Source organism: Hibiscus syriacus, unplaced genomic scaffold (assembly GCF_006381635.1).
Source record: "Hibiscus syriacus cultivar Baekdansim isolate YM2019G1 unplaced genomic scaffold, ASM638163v2 tig00111356_pilon, whole genome shotgun sequence".
NCBI lineage: Eukaryota > Viridiplantae > Streptophyta > Magnoliopsida > Malvales > Malvaceae > Hibiscus > Hibiscus syriacus.
Window position 1 is genome coordinate 948728 of NW_024063068.1, and position 13850 is coordinate 962577.

Consider the following 13850-nt stretch of genomic DNA (forward strand, 5'->3'; position numbering starts at 1 on the left):
TTATCGAAAATCCGAAAATCGACCCAAAACCGATCTTAACTACCAAACCCGACTTTAGGACGTTACAACAGGTAGTGTCTAGATATGATATCCTTAATACTATACCTACTGAAGGGGAAAATAGCGAGCCAAATGTGAATATGAAGAGTGCAGGAGGTGTTGGTGTGGATTCAAATGTCATAAAATAGAACTGAAAAGGAATTCAAACGGAAACTATGAATAGAAATGGAACCATTGTGACACATTTGAAGATAAAAGACACCACCGTAATCAAAACGAGCAAGTTGGGATCAGCAGGCAGCCAATAGGGGAGATAACCAACTTGCTGAGGGTTCAAACTGATGGTGTAACATCCTAAACTATGAGTTAGTGACTAAATCGTAAAGTTTCAGAATTTGGTGACTAAAGTAGAAGAATGGAATAGTTCAATGATTATTTGGAAATATTACTTGAAAGATGTTAGTAATTATTAGATGAATTGAAGGGCAAAATGGTCATTTGTAGGGAAAATAATTAAAAATGGTTATATATATATATATATATATATTACACGTGGAAGAGAAGAGGAAACAAAGTGGTTTCTAGAGTTCTCTTCATCTTTCTTCTTCCTTCATGCGTGAAAACCAAGAGCTAAAGGTGAGTTTTCTGATTTTGAGTTTCTAGTTAAATTTAAGGTTGAGTTTTGATTATTAAGTGATAATTAAGCTTAAGGAGAGCTTAAATTGTTTTGAAACAATAAGATGAAGGGAATAGAGGGAATTAAAGAAAAGAGAGGAATAAGTGAAATCTTGAAAGAGGGTTCTTTAATGAGTTTTAAGAGTGAATTTGACTTGTCATCAATCTAATTAACATGTATGAAGTGTTAGAATTGGATTTGTAACATGTTAAAATTTAGGTATGATTCTTGAATTTCATAAGGAGGAGATGATATGGAGGTTAAATAAGTGATTATTGAATAGAAATGAGTTTGAATATGTGTATGTGAGTTAAGAATATAAAAGGGAATGAAATATGAAGAGTTAAGCTAAAAAGAAAGTGAATTTCGTGCTTTAATTGGAATTTCTGGGTTGTGTGCATCGATGCACATTCATTATGTACCGATGAACTCTCAAATAAATGAACATTGAATGCAGTGGGTGCATCGATGCATAGGGGGTGCATCGATACACCCCTTAAAATGGAAACATCGAATGTAAATTGTGTATCGATGCATGGGGTAGTGCATCGATGCACATGTTAAGGGATGCATTGATACACTGTAGAATGTACCGATGCACTTCAAGGGAAAATAGAATTAGGTCTTTCCTTTGGTCTAGGAAATGATAGATTAGAATACATTAATTAGATATTGATATGTATCAATGTATAAACATGTAGATATCGAGCACGAACAAGTTCCGGGATGATCATCAAGTTAAGATTCGATCGAAAGAGAGGAAAATCATAAAAGGGGATTTGAACTTAGTGAGGCCAAGGTGAATGCATACAAGTTAGTTTATTATGCTTAATGGAAATAAGACTTGCGACGAGTCTATTTCCTATATTAGAATGCATGAATTTATGATCATATGCATATGCTTGATTTGGGTATATGTGATATATATTATAGTATGTATTAAATGATTTTGTGTGAATACATATAGTGTGATAAGTTATAGGAATTAATATGAATGATCTATATGATTACATGAGAATGTGAAATAGGTTATATGATAGGTGACCATACATGTTACATAGTAAATGTGATCAATTATAAGAATCAATATAATAGATTTATATGACTACATGAGAAGGGTGATGAGTTAAATAAGATTAGACTATAGAGTAATATGAGAATAATATATTAGTGAAGGGAATTGAGTATAAATGATGATGCCAAACTATAAGATAAGTATTATAGAGAAGAAGTATACTTAAAGGGAATTATGGTATAGGAGTTATGTAAAATTTAACTAAATAAATAGATTAACTTATTATACAAATAATATTAGATATGTGATATAAATTATATGTTATGGTATAAATAATTATGAGAATAAATGGAAAAATGAGACAAGATAAGTATTTACTTATAGGATAATATGAGATTATAAGAATATATAGTATAACTTTATGAGGAAGAATCGGGTGTTATATGATTTAGGTATTGGAATGATCTATGTGTAAGTAAATTACGTAACTATGTGTGAAATGGAGTACACTAGGTAATTATAAGGTATGTGAATATAGGTATATAAGATAAGCCACATGACTATGAATTAGGTGAAATTAAATGGTGAGAATGATATGACAGAAAGTTATAAGAGAATATGTTATGAGAAGATATAAGAACAAGTATAAGCTATGTGATATGTGAGTATTATGAAAATGTTCTATGTGCAAGTGATCTACGTGTATGTGTGATTTATATGGAAATGAACTACTTGACTACGTGTGATCTTATAAAAATATAATAATAAGACATATGACAAGAGACGTGTGATTACATGAAGGTATGATATAAGCTATGTGAAAGGGATCTATATGCTTATTTGATACGAATGTGTGAATATGTGACAAACATAAATATTAATGCCCATGTTATGTGTCTTGAGAGCTAGAGGTATAGTTGGCATGCCAAGAGTCGAGGGTCTACGCGGTCCTTCGGGACATATATGTATTCCTTGGAACATGTGTGATGTCTTTTGAGACGCATACTTGATCCTTTGTATATGTATATGATTCTTAAGGAATTTTCTACGTGGTCTTTAGGGACATTTTATATGGCACTTCGGTGCAATTCTACGCGGCACTTCGGTGCAATTCTACGAGTTGTGGTGACAACATTAGTGCACAACCTCTAGAGACTCACATATCAATAGTTCTCACATATGTCATGGGCTAATCAAGAGATAATAACAAATATATATTGTGATATGATTTATATGTTAATGTATGTATTGTTTGGTTAATTGAATAATATGTTGAGTAAAAGAATAGATATAAGAGGATATAATTATAAGATATAAATGATAAAAATATTGATAGTGGAATAAGATTAGAGATTTAAAATAATGCATAATATGTATATGTATATGTATATGTGTATAGTATGTTATATATATAATGTTATATTGTTTTGATGTGGCATTATAAGATGATATGTTCATATATGTTTAAGCATTTAGATTTTCCTTTATAAGTTTAATGCCTCACTAAGTCATAGACTTAACGTGTGATTGTTTCACACATATGTTACAGAATCGAGAAGAGAAGCGAAGAAGAGCTAGACAGATCAGCATCTCTTTTACAAAATTTCAGATCAAAAAATAGATAATTTAAATGTGTTTTGTTATTTTGAATATAGTTGGTATGTACTAATTGATTTAGTTGAATATGCTCTGATCGATTTTGGTTATTTTGATCATTTTATGTAAATCAACCGCTTTTATTTTAATGAAAGTTTTAAATTTTATTTGAATTTTGTCAAGAGTCAAAGTTGAAAAAGTCAATTTGACATCTCAGACTCGTATTCGGATCGAAGGTTGGGGGTGTTACAGATGGTGGGAATTTTACTGTTTCCCCTCGGTAGAAGGGAAGAATGTGCACATTAACATTCAGAAACGAAATATTGAAGGACGCAACCATTCAGTAATAGTAATTAAAGATGGTATTATAGAAAACCGAGTCAGCATCCGTGGGCGGGTATGTTCGTTCAAGTCGGGCAGTGTATTAGGGGGAAGGATACATGCAAGCAGGGATTGAAAGTAAATAGGAATAGAGAGTACAAAACACCTCATCGCCCTCTTCCCTCTGCATGGGTGAAATCAACGACGAGAGGAGTTGAACATTTTGGGGAAAAGAATATAATCAGCAACAACCTGGATAAGGTACATGAGTGATCGAGTAATGAGAAATAGAGAGAATAGGTGATTACACAGGAAAAACATATCTCTTATTATCAACATGAGCAGCAATTTATAAGTGTACAATGGCTCAATAACGGCTCAACAAACTCTCTCTAACTGCTTAACAGCCTTAGCTAACTTTTAACAAACTAATCACCTGTTTAAAGCACATACACGTGAATGCACAGCACATGCATAGACCAGAACCATACGCATATCAACAGTCTAACATTCCCCCTACTGTTTCCTTCTTCTCTTTCTGCAACTAGACTAAAGACACCACACACACGTTTTTGCGAAATTCTTCGAAGGCAGTCTTAGACAAAGCTTTGGTGAACCCGTCTGCAACCTGATGTGCGGCTGGAACGTAGTTTACTTTCAGCAGGCCAGCAGCAACTTTTTCCCGAACGAAATGGACATCCATGTCGATGTGTTTGGACTGAGCGTGATAAACAGGGTTTGTACTTATTGCTACTGCCCCTGTGTTATCACACCATATTACTGGTTCTTGTCGCTGTGGAAGACCAAGTTCAACAAGTAGAGAATTTATCCAAGTCACTTCTGCTGCAGTGTCTGCTATGCATTTGTACTCAGCCTCCATGGTTGATCTTGACACAGTTTTTTGCTTTTTAGAACACCAGGTAACCAGACATTTGCCTGCAAACACTCCAAAACCAGATATGGACCTTCGATCATCAACATTCGCGCCCCAATCTGCGTCAGCAAATGCGGCAATCATCAAGGAGTCATCTTCTGGTCGAAACAACAACCCATAGTTAATAGTACCAGCCAAGTATCTCAATATTCGTTTGATTGCAATCATGTGTGCTTCACGTGGCGCCTGCATATATTGAGCTACTTTTCCAACACTATAAGCTAGGTCAGGTCGTGTATGGCATACATACAACAATGAGCCTACTATATTGCGATACTCTGTAGCATCCGTCAATAACTCTCCCTCGTTTGCTGACAACTTCGAAGCCAAGATCATCGGCGTGCCACAACCAGCAGCTCCCTTCATTCCTGCCTTCTCTAGAAGTTCAAGTATAAATTTTTTTTGACTTAGCATAACAGTGCCATTTGAACGATGTACTTCTATTCCCAAGAAGTAACTAAGCATTCCTAAATCTTTGAGAGAGAACCGTTCTCTAAGCAAGTGCACTACCTCTTGAATTTTGCATGGTGACTGCCCAGTAATAACGATGTCATCAACATACACTAATATATATAAATGTCACTGCCATGCCCCTTGCTGATGAACAATGAAGGATCTGCTCGGGATGCAGTAAATCCCATTTCAACAAGGTTGTCTCTAAGTTTGGTATGCCAGTTCCTGGGCGCTTGGCGAAGACCATAGAGGGCCTTGTGCAGCTTGCAGACAAGAGGAGTTCCATCCTCAGCCATTTGCTCAAACCCCGGTGGTTGTTTCATGAAAACATCTTCCTCTAAGTCCCCATTAAGAAACGCATTATTGATGTCCACATGTCTCAATTCCTACCCATTTGTTACAGCTAGAGCTAGCACAATATTGAAGGTGGAAAACTTCACAACCGGGCTAAAGGTATCAGTGAAGTCATAACCAGGCACTTGTGAGAAGCCCTTCGCAACTAACCGTGCTTTATACCTATGAACAGATCCATCAGGGTTTCGCTTGATTTTGAATAACCACTTGCAGCCCACTGGAACTCACCCTGCTGGAAGTTTTACAACTGACCATGTATTATTTTTTATAAGAGCATCCAGTTCAGCTTGAACTGCTGCTCTCCAGTTATTAGATTGCAATGCATCATGAACTGAGGCGGGAATTTCATCTTCAAAGTAGGTGGCGTACGACTTGGGTTTGAATACCCCACGCTTGCTGCGAGTCACCATGGGGTGACAGTTTTGCCTTAGCAAGCCTACAACATTGTTTCCAGACTCACTGGGCAGATTATCACACGCATTTATTTCAGTGCCAGTATGTTCATCAGCATCAGTCATATTAATATCGGAACTTGTAGTCGTGGTAATTTCTAAAACCGGCACAACCTCTTCAACGGTGTCTAAGACAGGTACGATTTCAGCCACAACTTCAGGCGGCGCTTGTTGTTGAACTTGATCTGCAGTAGTTACAACTGTATGTTGCTGCATTTGATCTGCAGCAGTTTCAACTGTGTGTTGTTGCATTTGATTTGCAGCAGTTTCAACCTCCTCCTCATTCACACTATCTTCAGCATCGACTGGAACAACTACTTGATGCCATCTTTTGATATTAGAAACAACTGGAATTTTTGGAGCCTGCCACGTTGGTGTCCTGTGAAGCACCTTTCCAGTGTCTTTACCTGCAAATGGAAACACTAACTCATTAAATATGACATGGCGTGATATATAAACCCGTCCATTGCTTGCAAGGCACTGATAACCCTTATGCTTAGGGCTGAAGCCAAGACATGTGCAAGCCTGCGAACGAAACTCCAACTTATGATTTTGAAATGGCCTTAAGTGAGGGAAACATTGACACCCAAACAATTTCAGCTGAGAATAATCAGGTTTCTTGTTGTATAACTTCTCAAAAGGTGACATTCCATCAAGAACCTTAGTAGGTAATCGGTTAATAAGGTGGGCAGAAGCTACCATGGCATATGACCAATACTGAACAGGCAAAGACGCCTGAGCCAGCAGAACCAATCCGAGTTCCACTATGTGACGGTGCTTACGCTCGACGACACCGTTCTGTTCTGATGTATGGGGACAGGACAAGCGATGTACTATACCAGCTTGGGCTAACAATGAAGAGAACGATCAATATTCTCCCCCCCAATCAGTTTGAATAGCTTTAATTGTCACTCCAAACTGATTTAGAACAAGCTTGTGAAAAAGTTGAAAGGCTGGTAGAGCTTGAGCCTTGTCTTTTAAGAAATAAACCCATGTAAACCGAGTGCATGCGTCTACGAACGATATATAATATCGAAAACCATTAGAAGCCACATGTGGAGGACCCCATAAATCTGAAAAAACTAACTCAAAAGGAACTTTATACTGAGTAACAGAACGTGCAAAGGGAAGCTTGTGACTTTTCCCCATGTGACAAGCCACACACGTTTTATTACTTTCAGAATCAAGTTTTACATTGATTTCCTTAGCTATTTTGTCTAATGCATACTGATTAGGATGCCCTAAACGCCGGTGCCAAAGCTCGAACTGGGCTTGAGAAACGTCTGTTGCTACGAGATGTGCAGCAGCACGTGGTCCTTCTTTAAGTGCACAACCAAAGGCAAATGTATATAGTCCACCCTTTTCTTCTCCCCGTAGTAGAACCTCTCCAGTAGATTCATCGCGCACAAAGCAATTTGCAGCATGAAACTCAAAGTAAACTGTATTGTCCCTAGCAAGCTTGGAGACCGAAAGTAAATTTCTTGTTATACGAGGTACATGCAACAAATCATTCAAAATTAAGGTTCTTGAAGAATCCAAAACTGATTTACCAATACTGCTAATGTTAAGGGGAACTCCATCTCCCACAGTGAGTTTACCTGGGCCTCTAAATTCAGTAGAATTTGTAATGTTGGAGGCATCGGGAGTAACATGGTGCGTTGCACCCGAATCGACTACCCATAGATCTGTCGATTTGGAGACCAGATTGGCTTGCGACGACCCTGCTGCCGACTGAGAGCGTCCCTTGCAACACTCACAACCCGAGCTGGGGGATTCAGCAACTGAGTAATGACTGTTAGCAGACTGATTCTTATAAGCACGAGAGTCAGAAGTCACGCACATGAAGTCTTCATCGAATCGGTGCCAACAACGATCAACGAGATGACCTAGTTTGCCACATAGCTGGCACTGGATTCGGGTCCGTCCTCGACCACGACCAGCCGACCGGTTTACTGAAGACGATCGTGAGGATCTGGAGTCACGCCGGCCATTGTCAGAAAAGTCGGCCTCATGTTGAGCTACATTAGCACTCATAGGTAGCAAATCCACCGATTCATCGAAGCCTGCTAGTTGAGCTTCAGCATCCAGAAGCACGGTGTAAAGATCCTCCAAAGACAAAGTTTCTTTCATCATCGTGATAACCGCCATAAACGGCTGGTACTCTCTGGGCAATCCTTTCAAGACGCTGGCTATGTGGCCAACATGTGAAACAGCGCTTCCACAGGAAGCAAGGGCATCGCATACTTCCTTTACACGGGTAAGATAGACTCTCATGCTTTCATTCCCTTTCTTCAGTGATTGCAGCTTGCAATGTAAGCCCATGGCTGCAGTCGTGGACCTACTGGAGAACAACTGCTGTACTGTACTCCACACCGTAGCAGCCGAGTCTGCTCCAACAAACTGCGGTAAGAGATGGGGGCTGATAGTAGAAAGGAGCCAGGACGCTAATGCGCTATCCTGAGCGACGAACTCTTCGAAGGCATCGTTGACAGTTATCGCACCATTATCACCAAGAATCATCTCTGGTGGTGGCCTCAGATCTCCGGTCAGTAACCGTTCAAGCCGGTGACTTCGCACGGTGAGCAAGATCTGCTGTTTCCATAGTAGAAAGTTCATTTCATCTAGAACAACATTCACTTTCTTGTGCGCAAAGCTCTTGGAGGACTCCATGACCAACCAACAAAGACTGAGCAGCGAAAGCTTTAGAGATGAGTTCCAGAATTTCCGGCGAAAGATACCATAATGAGAAGTAGAGAGAATAGGTGATTACACAGGAAAAGCATATCTCTTATTATCAACATGAGCAGCAATTTATAAGTGTACAATGGCTCAATAACGGCTCAACAAACTCTCTCTAACTGCTTAACAGCCTTAGCTAACTTTTAACAAACTAATCACCTGTTTAAAGCACATACACGTGAATGCACAGCACATGCATAGACCAGAACCATACGCATATCAACAGTCTAACATCGAGAATAATTTGAATGTAGAACTGTTGCCCATGTGGTGAATAAAGGGATGGAGATGGTTGGTCGTTTGTTTGTTGTGTTAGAATTATTAGAGAGCGGTTAGCCCTCGATTTCGTTGTTTGTTCGTCAAGTTATTGTAACTCATAACCCTTATCGTGTAGCTTTGCTGGAAACTAGAGTTAATGGGAGGAAAGCGGATGATGTTATTCGCTGGTTGGGTTTAGATAATTCGTTTCATGTTGAGGCTCATGGGTATAGTGGAGGTATTTGGATGTTTTGGAAAACTAAGGTGAAGGTTGAGGTTTTGCGGATCTCTAATCATTTCATCCATATGAGAGTACATCATACGGATCTAAATTGACCCATTTTTGTTACTATGGTGTATACAAGTCCCTCATTATCTATTAGGAATCATCTTTGGGAGCACCTCAAAGTGCTGGATCCCACAGATGGGTGTCATTGTATTCTAGGGGCGACTTTAATGCACTGTTACACTCATAGGAATGAAGAGGTGGCACTATGGGTAGATGGGCTCCGAGTAGGGGCTTTGGCAACTTTGTGTCTGATATGGCTTTGGTAGATATGGGTTTCAAGGTTTTCCATTTACCTGGTCTAGAGGATCCTTACATCAAAGGATAGATATGTATAAAAAAGGCTCGATAGGTATCTTGCAAATGAGAGTTGGCTGCATTCTTTTGCTGATTCCCATGTCATCCATTTGGAAAAGTTGGGATGATACCACTGCCCCATTTTAATACGACCAATGGCACCTTTTTCGAAGCATATGGCTTCCACTTTCCACTTTCTCTTGTCGTGGCAAGATCACCCGGGGTTCGATGAGGTGCTTTAGAATTCTTGGGAGATTGATCGTGATGCGTAGAGGAATCTTGCTTGCCTTGGAGAAGCTCTAAGTAATTGGAATACACAGGTTTGGGGATATTGGCAGGAAAAAAAAAAGAAAGGTAATGGCTCGGCTTCGTGGCATTGACCAAGCACTTTCTTTGTGTGATTCAAGTTATTTTTCATCACTGGAGACTGAAATGAAAGCAGAACTTGAAATGTTGTTGGAGTAGGAGGAAAACCTTTGGCGAAAAAAAATCAATGCGATTGGGTTATTGATGGAGATAAAAATACTAAATTTTACCATGCTTGCGCGAAGAACCGAAGAAGGAAAAACACCATCCTTTCTTTAAAAATTATAGATGGAAGGTGGTGCTTTGATCAAGTCTTGCTCAGACAAGTAGTAGTGGGATTTTTTCGAAAGTTATTCGCTTCAGAAGGTAATCCGGCAATAGTTTATAGTGTGAGGGGGCTTCCTATAATTTTTCGAGAAGGATATTAGAAGCACTGGAGAGTGAAGTTAGTGATGCGGAGATTAAAGTTGCTATCTTCAATATAAACCCTGCAAAGGCTCCAGGTATTGATGGTTTTCATGCCTCTTTCTTTCAGCATAACTGTGTCTCGTTGGGAGAAATATATGCAGCTTTGTGAGCAACTATTTTAATAAGGGGAGATTTATGTGGAGATTAATCGGTGAATTTTGGTTCTTATACCAAAGGTAACAACGTCGAAAATTTTTCCTGAGTTCCGACCCATCAACCTACGTACGATGATTTACAAGACAATTACAAAGATTATTGTTACTCATCTTAAGCCTCTACTTCCTAAATGGATTATGGAAAATAAGACAAGCTTTGTACCAGGACGTTGTATATCTAATAATGTTGTTATCGCATAGGAGATAATACATTCGATGAAGAAAAACAAAGGAGAAAGGGATGGATGGTCATAAAGGTTGATTTAGAAAAGGCGTATGACAGATTGGAATGGCATTTCATTGTGGACATTTTAACTGAGTTGAGTATCCCTCCTTTTTTAAGCAAATTGATTATGAGTTGTGTCTCATCGACAACAACACAAGTCCTTTGGAATGGTCAACAAATAGAAAGTTTCAAGCCTTCACGGGGAATTCGGTTAGGAGATCCCCTTTCTCTGTACTTATTTGTTATTTGTATGAAGAGGCTTGCACAATCATTCAGAAAACAGTGGATGAAGGAAGATGCAAATTGATTAAGGTAAGTAGGGATGGACCTTTGTTGTCCCATTTATTTTTTTTGCATGTGATCTTGTACTCTTTTGCGGAGGGTTCTATGTCACGGCTATCGGTTATAAAGGACATTCTCACAAAGTTCTGTGGAGCCTCTGGACACAAAATCATTTTCTCAAAGATGAATATCTATTTCTCTAGAAATGTTGAGGAGCAATCTCAGGTGAATATCACTAATGGGTTTCGTTTTACTAAAGTGGAAAACTTGAAGAAGTATTTGGGAGTACCACTTCATAATAGTGTCTCCTATGCCACATATGATTATATCATTCAACGAGTTAAAGATCGATTAGATGGGTGGAAGACTGGACACTTCTCTTTTACTGGCAGAATAATACTTGCCAAAGCGGTGCTATCAGCGATCCCTTCGTATGCAATACAAACAAGTTACTTACCAGAGAAGATTTGTGAGGAACCTGAGAGGTTAATTCGAACTTTCATTTGGGGTGGATTGGCGAATAAGTGGGGAATGCATCTTGTGAAGTGGGAGGATCTGTTTCAACCCTAGGAAGTTGGAGGAATTGGAATTAAGAGATTCCATAGCCAAAATAAGGTATTTTTAATGAAATTGGCATTCCTTTTAGTTGCTGATTACTCGAAGCTTTGGGTGAGAGTACTTCGATCGAAGTATAAAATTTGCGACCAGGTCCCTATGAGTCTTGATCGAAGGGTTTGTTCTCGGTTGTGGCGTGGACTTTCTATGGTTTGGAGTGATGTTCGACGAAATCTTACTTGGACTTTACGCAATGGTAGATCGATAGACTTTTGGTATAATTCATGGCTTGGGGATTTAGGACCATTAGTTCATTATGTTTTACCGCACACAATGATACCTCCAAAAGGTATTATGGTGTCTTCAGTGGTAAGTTATAATGGGGAGTGGAATTTGGATTTTTTAAAAGAATACTTACCGGAGGTGGTTTTTGGGAACTTGAAAGTTGTTTGGCCACCATTAGGGGATGGTGGAAGTGATGTAGTGGGGTGGGATGTGGATAAAAGAAGATTTATCGTTGTGAGTGCATATACAATTCGATTGTCCCTGCCCAGCATGAGCTCGACTAAACCTTGGGATGTGGTAAAAAGCTATCATGGGCTTTCGAAGATTAAGATTCTGCTTTGGAAGATTTGTAAAGGTTGGTTGTTGTCTAATGAAGAACGAGTTAGACGTCATTTACCAATGGATGAAAGTTACTCGATCTGTGGAGCAAGTGTCGAGAGTAGTTCACACATTTTGAGGGAGTGCCCTGTAGAAATGGCCACATGGAGAGAGGTAATAAAACCCCACCTCTTACATGAATTTACAGAGAGTGATTTAGCCTCCTGGGTGATTAAGAATGTGCATAGACCAAACTATTTTCCTGTTGAGGAGGAGAACTGAGATATTCTTTTTGGATCGCTAGTGTGCTGCTTTTGGAATCATCGAAATAAATTGATATTTGATGCAGAAGAGGTTGTGTGTGGAAATGTACTGCAACAAGGGTATAGTATGAAAACGAAAACCATTGTAGCGATAAATAAAAGAACGGCTTGGGGAGCTAATGGGGGAAATCAGGTAGATAGAAATGCTAAGTAGAGTATACCGTCGGATGGCTAGCACAAGCTTAATACCGATGGGGCGAAGGAGTCACTCACCGAATAGGCAACGTGTGGGGACTAATCCAAAACAATTTGGACAGTTGGACTATGGGCCTAACACCTCAAAGTTCAGATTAGTAGTTTTGGGTTTATCCAAGAGGTAAGTTGATCCTGTGAATTTCATATTTTAAGTCTTTGGGCCTTGTTGTGCCAAATTGAGCTTAATTAGATCAATTTAGAGTCCAATTATCCATAAATGGATTTTTGTTTAGTAAAAAGGTGAAAAGGACCAAAAGCATAAATAACCCAATTTAAAGGTTTTATATTTCTTTTCATCTTCTTCTCTTCTTCATTTATTCTTTCCTTCTCATTTTCCTCTCTTATTCCTCTCCAAGTTCCTTAGGTCAAAGGTAAGTCCCTTGAACTATTCTCTACTTCTTTTAAGCTTCAATTTCATTCCTAATCCTTCCAACAGCATCGTTTTAGTGATTTAAAGCTTTGAGTTCTTTGGTTGTAAGAGAATTGGGGGTTTTACATCCAAGACTTGGTATAGGGTGTTTGCTAGCTAAATGAGCTTCATTTTGAGATTCTTTAACCAAGGTAGTGTATTTCTAATCCTTTGTGATGTCATGATTTCTATAACCATAATGCTTGTTGAAGATTTAAGTAATTAGGTATATTAGGGTTTATCTTTGATTCTTGCCATGGATGATGTTTTTGTTAAAAAGTTAATGTTTTTATAGTGTTAGATGACCCTAAATAACATCCATAAGCTTTATTAAACATTTGGGAACCTTGGAAAAGTTATGAGAGTGATTTGGAGAGCTTTCTCATAATAAATAGGGCAATCTACTTCAAAGGTTTCGAAACCCCCCAAGTTGGTTTCGAAACCCCTTGTCTAGAATGCAAATTTTCACTATGGTTTCAAAACCCCCTAAGGTGGTTTCGAAACCCTTACCCAAAATGTCCAAAAATGCTTAAAATGTTGCCCGGGAGGACCTAGACCCATAGTATGATCATAAATGAGATCAAATATGTGTAAAATACTAGAATAAGTGTTAAGGAAGATGTTTAAAGGTGGGTTACAATGGATACAACAATACTAAGCGAAATACGTTGAAATATCTTTAGTCGAGCACGTATACAAATAGTTAAGAATGATGATCGTTGCAGGGGAATGTACAAACCAGTGGCACAATGAGCAAGTTAGATGCAGAAATAGCAGAAAGCTTAGGCTTCGAGAACATAAGTGAACCTAGGAGGTGTAAGTCGCCCTTTCAATTCAAGGGATATTTAAAGGAAGTTCAATAAGGGTGACTAGAGTCGCTACCCAGTGTTGAACCCAAGTCAGGTATCAGGCTAGCGGATGGTACAACCAATGATCAACAACCACAA